Source organism: Peromyscus eremicus, chromosome 17 (assembly GCF_949786415.1).
Source record: "Peromyscus eremicus chromosome 17, PerEre_H2_v1, whole genome shotgun sequence".
In the NCBI taxonomy this organism is placed as follows: Eukaryota; Metazoa; Chordata; class Mammalia; order Rodentia; family Cricetidae; genus Peromyscus; species Peromyscus eremicus.
Window position 1 is genome coordinate 19,128,793 of NC_081433.1, and position 10,216 is coordinate 19,139,008.

At 46.1% G+C, this 10,216-nt stretch overlaps 1 long non-coding RNA gene across 1 annotated transcript; it reads right to left on the reverse strand.

Annotated features, from left to right (window-relative positions):
• Nucleotides 1-1,549: 1,549 nt before the first annotated feature.
• LOC131894607 (uncharacterized) lies at nt 1,550-9,938 on the reverse strand. Its single transcript, XR_009374961.1, has 3 exons — nt 9,273-9,938; nt 6,654-6,739; nt 1,550-1,648 (listed from the first exon to the last, which is right to left on the reverse strand). It is a non-coding gene; the product is annotated as an uncharacterized LOC131894607 (long non-coding RNA).
• Between the last annotated feature and the right edge of the window lie 278 nt (nt 9,939-10,216).

Genomic DNA, 10,216 nt, shown 5'->3' on the forward strand with positions numbered 1-10,216 from the left:
GAAGAACTTACCCCTCTTGGCCATGGGAAGGCTCTGCCACCAAAGAGACCCAACGGTGCTCAACAAATGAATGAATAACATACTTTCCCCCAAATGTGCTGGAGACATGGTCAGCAGGGCAGCTGGGTTGTCCAGCCTGTGACCCCTCAGCAGCAATCCAAGCAGCTGGCCTTTCTACACTTGCCTCCACTGGGTAGCCTAGTCATAGATGGAGCCCTTGACGTCCTTCTCAAAGTAGACAGATAGAGGAGACAGGAAAGGAGGAAGGACCAGGTTCCACCAATGAATCGGAGCTGCATCTGTGTCATCCACAGTCATTGGGTTTTAGAGACAGGATCTACGGAGTAGACTTCTAGAACAGTCATTTTCTGATGGCCTCTGTGCTGGAAGTTTGAATACTGAAGATCTGCTGGGCTCCTTGTCGTGAGCCTAGCCTGCCCTCTCAATGGAGTGATGCACGGTACAGAGCTTAGGAGCCTGGGAGAGAGAGAGAACGAAGTTCAGGTCTTGTTTAGGCAGCCATGTTGGTGAGACTTCATGGGCATAGTTCTTGGAGATTTCCAGGAGATACCATCTCACAGCAAACTTCCTGTTGGTCTGGCTCCTATAATCTTTCTGCCCCCTTGTCCTCTACAATTCCCTGAGCCTTAGGTACAGGAGTCGTGTTATAGATATATCAGTCAGTACTGGACATCACACAGTTTCTCATTCCCTGCATTTAATGGGTTACAATTTCTTGTAATGATCTCATATGTTACAAGGAGACATTTTGTTGATGAGGGGTCCAAATGTACTAATTATTGGTCACTAACTTTTACGCATTATTGGCACACAAAAAAAATCCACTATCTGACCAGATCCTGATCAACATGACAAAGATGTCCAGGGGCTGCTCTCTGTTTTCCTTCCTGGTTCCCCAAACCTACTGGACAAACAGTTTAAGCCTTATCAGGAGAGAGAGGTTAATTTTAAAAACAGAGCCAAATTTGCCCCACATCATCTGTGCCCTCTTCTGTACTGGCCTCTTCTGTATTGGATATTGGACTTAATTGTTAAGGTTTGAACATGAAGTATCCCCCAAATGTTCATGTGTTAAAGCTTGTGTCGCTGCCTGATGATGAGGATTTGAACTCAGATCTCCTGACTCCCAAGCTGGCATCTTTCTACTATTCCATGGTGCTGCTTTTTAGAGTAGGTTTGGCCTGTTGGGACCAAAGAGCTCATGTCAGTACCTAGGTGGTCAAGGTTACTCCCAAGGGTCCTGCCGCTGTTCCATAGACTCACACAAGTGACAATGCCCTCCATCCCTCCTGGAGCCAAGTCCTCTGTGATGCCTAGCCTTGGGGGGCTGTGACTAACCCCAAAGCATCCTCTTGTGCTGTAGGTAAAGCAGAGCAACACACAGAAGAAAGGGAAAGAATCCTCCTAGTCACACCCCAAGGGGCTTCCATGTACAGAGGTACAGAACTGAGAATCTGTCCTGTGTGTATGCGCGTGTTCTGCAGTCCCCTCCTGTCTAGGGAGAAATGAGGACAAATGAGGTAATATACCTGAAGTGTTTTGAGAGCTTCCTAAGTGCAGCATAAACATCACAATGGAGTTGCTGATGCTGATGATGATAACATTGATGATGGGACTACATCCAGGGCTATAATTTAAGGAAATATTCCAAATGAGAAAGCACCACCAAAATCAATCCACGGAACTTTATTTAGAAAAGAAGCTGCTAATAAAAATGTTATGGGAATGTGAACTCTTGGGAAATAATGATGATTTTCTCCTATTAAAAGGCTCATCAGACCCACTTCCAAAGTACCGCTCAGTTATTTGTGGGCTCTTTGCCACTGGGTGCGACAAGTTCTCTGTTTAAGGGGCAGCAGTAGCTGTCATTCCATGTGCTGAAGCCCTGGGCTCTGGAGAGGTAAGGAGCCTTAGCTTCCAGCCCTGCTACCAGACGCCTCCATCTATGGAGAGGGCTACTATGGGTGAAATAGCTTTCGGATTTTCTTCCTTCTCCGCTCGTTCCCCATTAGCAGCCACTGCATAGCTTGAGTTTAGGGTCATTAATAATGGAATAGCAATGGACTGGGACTTTATTCTCAGAGGTCAGTGGAGTTCCTTTGCAGAGACAAGTCTACCCAAGTATGGGGACCCAACCCGGAGTATGTCTGGAGTTCCCACTACAGCATGGTGTACACATACACACAGCATGGGTCTGACCCCTGGCTATTTGCCTCGCCCAGTTTAGGGACATGAGGATGAAGGGTGAAGACATAGACTAGGGAGAGACTAAGAAGAAGCAGAGTAACTGGGAGATATTCCCAACAGAGTGGGGAGCTGAGCTGAGTGACAGTGGAGCCCCATCTTGGTCCCTGCAGGGAATGATCATCGCCATCACCCTGCTCTTTGGTTGAGACAGGAAGATCAAGAAGAAGACTACTTGAAGGTCATTTCAATCTCAGAATTGTGAGAGGTTGAAGATGACCATAAGCATTTCTCAGGAGACAAAAAGACAACTGCAATTGGAACTTGCTGGTGTACCTTAATTCTGAGTTCTTGGGAACATCATTCCTGCCCTCCCCAACGTCCCCCTTCCCCCCGCAGATGTGGATTCCAAAGAGAGTGGAGGACTGAGTTAGGCTACAGCTGAAAATACACCATCTCCGTCTTTCTTAAAGGATGAGATTTGCTACCACAACTTGCTAACCCAGGAGCCAGCATGGAGTAAAGAAAGCCGGGATGCTCATGAACAGCTGGGGCTGCAGACCCCAGAAATGGTCACAGGATGAACATGGCAGCACTCTGTGTCCAGTTTCCTGCACAGAAGAAATTAAAACATGATAGGTAATGGGAGGTTCTCCATCCAGACTATGGTGGCCTGAATGTGCCATTTCCTGGTATTCGTAGAGAAAGAGAATGTGTCAGAACATCTCTCCTTAACTATCACTACAGATAAGCTCAAAATTCAGTGAAAAACTGTCACCATTTTAATTGACTCTCAGAAAACAAAAGGAGTTGACTACTGATGGTGATAGGCCACTGTCCTGATTGATTTTATTTGGCCGTGACAGACTATCTGATGCCTGGTACCTTAAGAGACAAGATGTCCACTGGGCTTCCGATTAAGGTGACTGAAAAACACAAACAATTTAGTCCTAACAACTATTGGTCCCATGACGTCAGCACAACTTGGTGGAGAGGTGGAAAAGGTGCCTTCAAGTGTGGAAAGGTGAAGTGCAAAAGAGAAAACAAGAGGTGAGGAGGGGCCAGTCCCCCTCTTTTAAAACAACACATTCTACTGAGATGTAGCGATCCAGCACCTCTTGATATAGTTATACTGGGAACACACCTTCATCCAGTACATTGCTACATTATCTATATTGCTATAGTTTGAATCTTAACTGTCCCCAAGTGTCCTGTCCATGTGCTTGGAGGTACCACTGAGAGGTGTGCAGTCTTGAGGAGGTGAGGTCTGGTAGAAGGAAATTGGCTCCCAGGTAGTGTGCACTTGCAGTGGCTACTGAGGTCTCAGGCTCTCCTCTCCTGCTTTCGTTTTGCTTAGCGACCATTATGAGACAAATAGCCCTCCCCTTCCACAAGCTCCTGCTGTGATGTGCTCTGCCATCACAGGCCCAAAGTGGCCATGGGTTCAAACTTCTGGAACCATGAGCACATACAAGTCTTCCCTCTTTTTAAATTGATCTTCTCTGGTATTTTGTCACTGTGAGAGAAAGCTAACCAACACACACACACACACCCCTTCAGAAGACACACTCACATCGTATCCAAACCACAGATTCTGCTTTCTGTTCTTCTAGATTCTGAATGCCATAATAGGTTCATAAAAGCATGTCTCCGTTTAACTGAGAGAGCTAAGAGACATATACACATCTGTATGACTTTCCTGGTGGTCATTCAAAACAGTTCTCATACCAAAATGTTGGGGAATATTATTTTAAGGTGTGTTACTTGTGTTTATATTGCAATTGTTTAACTCTGTGAAGCTGTGTTACTGTGCCTGTGTAAAGCAGCTGATGGTCTAATAAAGAGCTAGACGGCCAATAGCAAGGCAGGAGAGAGACATAGGCAGGGCTGGCAGGTGGAGAAGATATATAGAAGAAGAAATCTTGAAAGTAAAAAGAAGTAGCCAGAGGAGAAGAAGGACTCCAGGGGCCAGCCACCCAGCTACACAGCCAGACATGGAGTCAGAAGGAAAGAAAAGATATACAAAAATAGAGAAAGGTAAAAGCCCAGAGGCAAAAGATAGACGGGATAATTTACATTGAGGAAAGCTGGCAAGAAACAAGCCGAACTAAGGCCTGACATTTATAATTAAGAATAAGTCTCCATGTGTGATTTATTTGGGAGCTGGGTGGTGCCTCCCCCAAAAGAGTAAAAAACCACCAATAACACTAAAATACAAGTGTACCATGATAGAATACATAAACCACGGATGAAATTTGCACAAGAAACACTACGCTTTGGAGCTTTAATGCTCCTGTAGAAATATTTTTAGGCCATTGTGATGATATATTGTGTACCCTAATAAAGCTTGTCTGAGGATCAGAGGACAGAGCCAGCCACTAGATTAGACACAGAGCTAGGCAGTGGTGGCACATTCCTTTTATCGCAGCACTGGAGATCTCATGCCTTTGCTTGGGAAGCACACACGCCTTTCATCCCAGGAAGTAATACAGCAGGGCAGAGAAAGGTATATAAGGCATGAGGAGACAGGAACTAAAGGCTCTTTTCGGCTGAGGCCTTTCGGGTGAGGACTCAGAGGCTCTCAGGATCGGCTGAGGAGTTGGGGAGGTGAGGTTGGCTGTGGCTTGCTCTGCTTCTCTGATCTTTCAACTTTTACCCCAATATCTGGCTCAGAGTTTTCTATTAATAAAACCATTTAAGATTCGAACAGAAGGCCGGGCAGTGGTGGCGCACGCCTTTAATCCCAGCACTCGGGAGGCAGAGGCAGGCGGATCTCCGTGAGTTCGAGGCCAGCCTGGGCTACCAAGTGAGTTCCAGGAAAGGCGCAAAGCTACACAGAGAAACCTTGTCTCGAAAAACCGAAAAAAAAAAAAAAAAAAGATTCGAACAAAAGGCCATGGCATCACTGAAGACCTATGTCTACTCCTTTCTGCCTTTACTTGATAAGGAGGTTTGAAGCCTTGCTCTGGACCAATGGTTTAGCTTCATAGCAGAGCATTTGTCAAGCATACACAAAGCTGTGGGTTCAATCCCTCACACCTACACATGCTTCTAACAGCAATAACAAAGCTTCAAGCTGAGTTTGTTGGCTCTCCTTCTGAACATCATTCTCTAGCTAAACTAATCCATTTGTTACCTATGGGACTAGTTTTGGAATGTTCAAGCCTCAGCATGTTCTATGGTGAAGTGTCTAAACCTTTATCCCCTGAAGTTTCCAAGGACAGAAGAGCACATTTCATTTAGGGTGACTGTACCAGAATCTGCATATACTAGGGGAGTTAAAGCCCTGGCTTCTGAAGGCTCTTAACCTTGCTCATTTATAGTGTGTCTCCACCCTCTGTCAGGCCTCCTCTACTATCCTCAAATGCAGAATGATCAGCATCTCTCTTCCCTTCCCACCCCTTCCTCTCACCATCTGAACAAGGTTCCTGGCTTTCACTCTCAGCCTAACCCAACAACATGAGAATGTGTTTCCAGAAGAAAATGAGGTCATTCCTTCTCGTTTATCATTGCAGATACAAAATTCCTGTCAGAGATATCCACAGGCAGGCTCTACCACCCTTATCCAGCCAGAGAGAACACCATCACCATATTCTATGCCCCTCATCAGTTTACTGGTAAAGCTAGTTCATGGGAAGCTGCATGACATGGATGGTACATGAAGTTTCTGGCTATACCAGCCTCATGCTAGGGCCTTTGGCTCTGATCACCAAAGCAAATCTTTCTCTCCTCCAGCCAGTCAAAGCAAGAGAGGTCTGTGTTTGGAGAATGCTGCCCAATTATTCACCATGATGGTGGAGGTACCTAGTGCTTCTTCAACACCAGATAGTTTACCAAATTTAGTCTCTGGTCTAAAGACACATGCATCCTAATATAAGAGTACTTCATCTCCGTTTATTCAGGCCTGCACCAAGTACCAGTTTGACATTGAGTTAAACAACAGACTTCCCAGGAAGTTTGGGTCTCAGATTAGAATATGAGCTAAGTGCCTTCGGCTAGTCTGAAGGCTGTTCAGCTCTTCACTGAGGTTCTGACTCGATGCTGAGTCAAGGTATCATTCTCAAGGCAAGGGAACATTGGTAAGCCAGACACACTGAATTCAGAAGTGTTTGGATAATATGAAGGACAACTTTGAAAAGGAATGCTCAAAAAATGTTTGGATTCACCACAACACAGAGAAGTCAATCTCATTACCTATGTTCTCAGATTAACATTGCTGTGATTTATTCCTGAGACCTATTAGTATAATGCAAGGTGCTAAGGATTTGGTTGGATGTTACACCTTGTGTTCCGGAAGCTTAGTCATTCATTTTTCAATATATTTCTTAAATCACAGATAAAACTGTACTTGACCTTGTCCATACAGTTTATAACATGGGCAGTTCTTTTGTCCACCATAAAGAGTGGACAGAGCAATGTTTTTCAAGGGACTTTCACTCCATTCTCACCTCTATTATCCTAGACCTTTCTGGTTGACCTTAGTGGCCGTAGTGGATGATGAAGGTGAGGTCTGTGTATCTTCTACTGAATATTCCTGTGTTAGAGAGAGAGAGAATAAATATCGCTCTGCTGGAGAGTGAGATTAAATGAGTTCCTCTATTACATCTCTTTCATCATCTCTATTTCCCATCCAGATTCCAATTAGACCCGACCTCCACTTACTTCCGGAACCACAGAGCAGGAAAGCTGAGGCAATCAAAACAAAACTCTTGACTGAAGTCACAGGCATTTTTCCCTGTAGTAAAGACTCTCCAAAATAATAGTCACCTCGCTGGACCCAGGACTCCTCCAACTAAAACAATTCCAAACCTGAGGTGTGACCTGGCTGTGTCACCAGAGTATAGGATCATTACTAACTATGTCAGACTGAATGGTTAGATACAGAACCCCAATCTTCTCACTACCTTCCCCCTCCAGAATGTAGCTAGAGATTGCCTGGGAGCCTCTCAAGAGAAGGATATGACAGGACAACTCACTTTAAATAAATGGTACCCAGTGCTAGTTATACCTATGCACAGGATAGTTATGCTATGGATGCAGAAGGTCCCCACGCAAGGTCCTTGTGCTCCCTTCCCACTTGCCCCTGAGTTATTTCTCCACTAATCCCATGACAGAATATCAGGCAGAAACCACTTATTGGAAGCAGGACTTATTTTGGTTCATGGATTAAAGTCCATCATGGCAGGGAGTGCTCGGTAGAGTTCACAGCTCTGTGGGTGGGAGTCTGGGACTCCTCACATCTAAGAGAACTAGAAGGCAGAACTACTGAACCAGAAGCCAGCCAACCTATAGCATTCTCTCTGTCTCTGTCTCTCTGTCTCTGTCTCTGTCTGTCTCTCGATCTCGCTCTCCCAGGTACCCCTTCCTTGACTTCTAAAGATCCGACAATTTTCCAGCACCATCGTCTGGGGAACACGAACGCCAACCCAAAAGTCTGTGGAAGACGCTTTACATGCCCAACCATAACAAGCCCCTTTCTAATTGAGCAGACTTTTCAGCATTCCTAGCCAACACAACACAGCTTCATGCTTTTTAACCTCTTCACCCTAATGCCATTATCCACAAAGTAATAAACACATTGCCCACAGTGTATCTGGGATACACATCAGGGCCCAAGAAGCTCTCTCAGGTGACCAATGTATCGACTAGTATTCAACTGAAGACCAAGTCTTCTCCTCCACCAAATGGGTCACAGAGTGTTACCAAGACCTCCCTTGGGTCTGCCTCTTCCCTTTCCCTGACCTTGTCCTTGTGTTTGCCATTGAGTGAACAGTGTGTCACATAAAAGATAGTGTTTATTACAGAATAAAGAGATGCACTCTCAAGGAGAAGGGTGCTTAATGATCACAGGGGCCAGAGCCAAATTTATATTTGAAAGGGGGCTTTTATACTACTTCTTAAATTTTCTGGATACAGCTTTTTGAGAGGCAATTTTCTAACCAGGCTTTTGACAGCCCATTTGAATGAACTCTTAAGGGACATGAAGAGATGGTATGTCCGTGAGCTTATAATTTGGAGGGACGTTTAGAATTCTATGTCTCCACCCAGGCAAGCTAAAGGTATGACTCAATTCTCATACTTTTCATCAAAAAAATCATGTGAAAGAGTAGTTTTAAGAGAATTAGTGAAAAAAGAAAAAGAAAAAAGTTTATAAGTTAGCCATGCTTCATCTGGAAATAGCATTTTGCCAATGGGTCTCAAACCCTGTTACTCCATGCCCTCTCCTGCAATACACACACTGTGTGATACTATAAGTCTTAAGGGGTAGCTGTGACCTTCCCTCTGCATCCCATGTGGTCTTTCAATCTTGGAGTGGAAGCAGTTGTGTTATTTTTCTTTTAAAAAAATTAATGGGTTACTAAGGATACGGGAGGTGGGTTCCAATGCTAAGTATGAGGAAGGCATCCATCCTTCCATCCATCCTGAATGTCCTCCAATCCCTCTAAGGTCTGGATACCTACTAACATCAGTGTAGAGGGCATCCATCTGAATCTTGGAGGTGAGGGGTGTGGATCATCACATCAGAAGACACCAAATGTTACCATGTCAGCTAGCTGTTATTAAATGGAGAGGTGGGGGCAGGATCATGCCCAAGTCACTGAAGCCTCAGGATAGAACTAGGGCCCTCACTGTCCCCACATCTCCCAGTCCCCAAATTCCCAGACAGGAGCTCCCCACTACCATCAGGAACTCTTCCAGGCATAGATGCCTCCGGTCCCACTCCAGCTGGGACTGAGTTTGCAAGAAGCAGGTCTGGTCTAGCCTTCTGTAGGAAGAGGGTGGTACTTTTAATCCATGGTCAGGGGCCTGCAGCCACCTGGAAGCCCTGGCTGTAATACAGGCACCCCCACCCTCACCCCTGCTCCAGGCCTGCCCTCCCCTACCCCACATCTGGGTAAAGTCCTCCGCTCAGCATGCATGTAACTCAGAGCCATCTGACACTGAGATGCTAAGTGAAGAGCAATTAACTTTTGCTTCTGAAAACCCACTTTAGCTTTCCATAACTCTTTGGGGGCCATTTCAGCTAAGCCAAACCTCCCGCACATTCTCCCTCAGCAATAAATTACCTTCCCGGCTTTAATTAGCTGCTAGAGTGCAAAGCAGGGCTGGCTGCTGACGTGGCAGCTTTCCCCACAGGTCCCATTCTGTCATACTCCAGGAGAATGTCAGCCCAGGAGCTGCCCTGGCCCGAGTGGGAACACCACTGGCTAGCAGTGGACCCTCACCTGCCCACAGGTGCCAGGGGGAAGCCTAAAGCCCTGTTCTAAAGGAGGCTAACTTCTAATGGCAATGAAATTAGTGTGTGTGTGTGTGTGTGTGTGTGTGTGTGTGTGTGTGTGTGTGTGTGTGGAGGGGGCTTGGACTTCCACTGATGTGCCCTCAACGACCAGATGTTTTCTTCTTCCCATCACATGCACGCTAGCCCCAGGTATGTACAATCTTCACCTCCCTTACTCTTCTGTGAGAGAAATTGCCGACAGAATTTAGCACATAAGCTTCCCAGGAAGCTTTGCTGTGTAATGGTGAGCTGAGCCTGAACCACAATGGGTGAATCTCTAAGAATGTGGTTTCAGGTGGGAAAGAGGTGAAAAGGCATCCAGGCTCCCCAACATCACTCTAAACCCCAGTTTAAAACTGGAGGTGCACCCAGCCCACTTCTAACTCGAATGTGACTCCTCAATAAGGCCTTCTTGTAGCCCCTTTGCCTGTGAGAAAGTGGGGCCATCATAGCTGCCCTGTGACCTCCTAATGTGCGCGTGCGCGCTGTGTGTAGGGTGTAGAACAGAACGGAAAAGTCAACTCTAAGCCAAGCCACAGAGCATCACTCCTGCTCTGTGGACTCTGCACCCACCCTCCTCTGTGGCTGGGCGGAGAGAGCATCCACGGGGGACCTGGGCTTCTACTGGACAGTCACCCACACAATTCACCCTATCCATCTGGAAGAGGCATCCACTTCCCTCACCAAGGAGAACCTGGAAAGGCCTATAGCCTGGCTCCCCTCCCGGAGGGC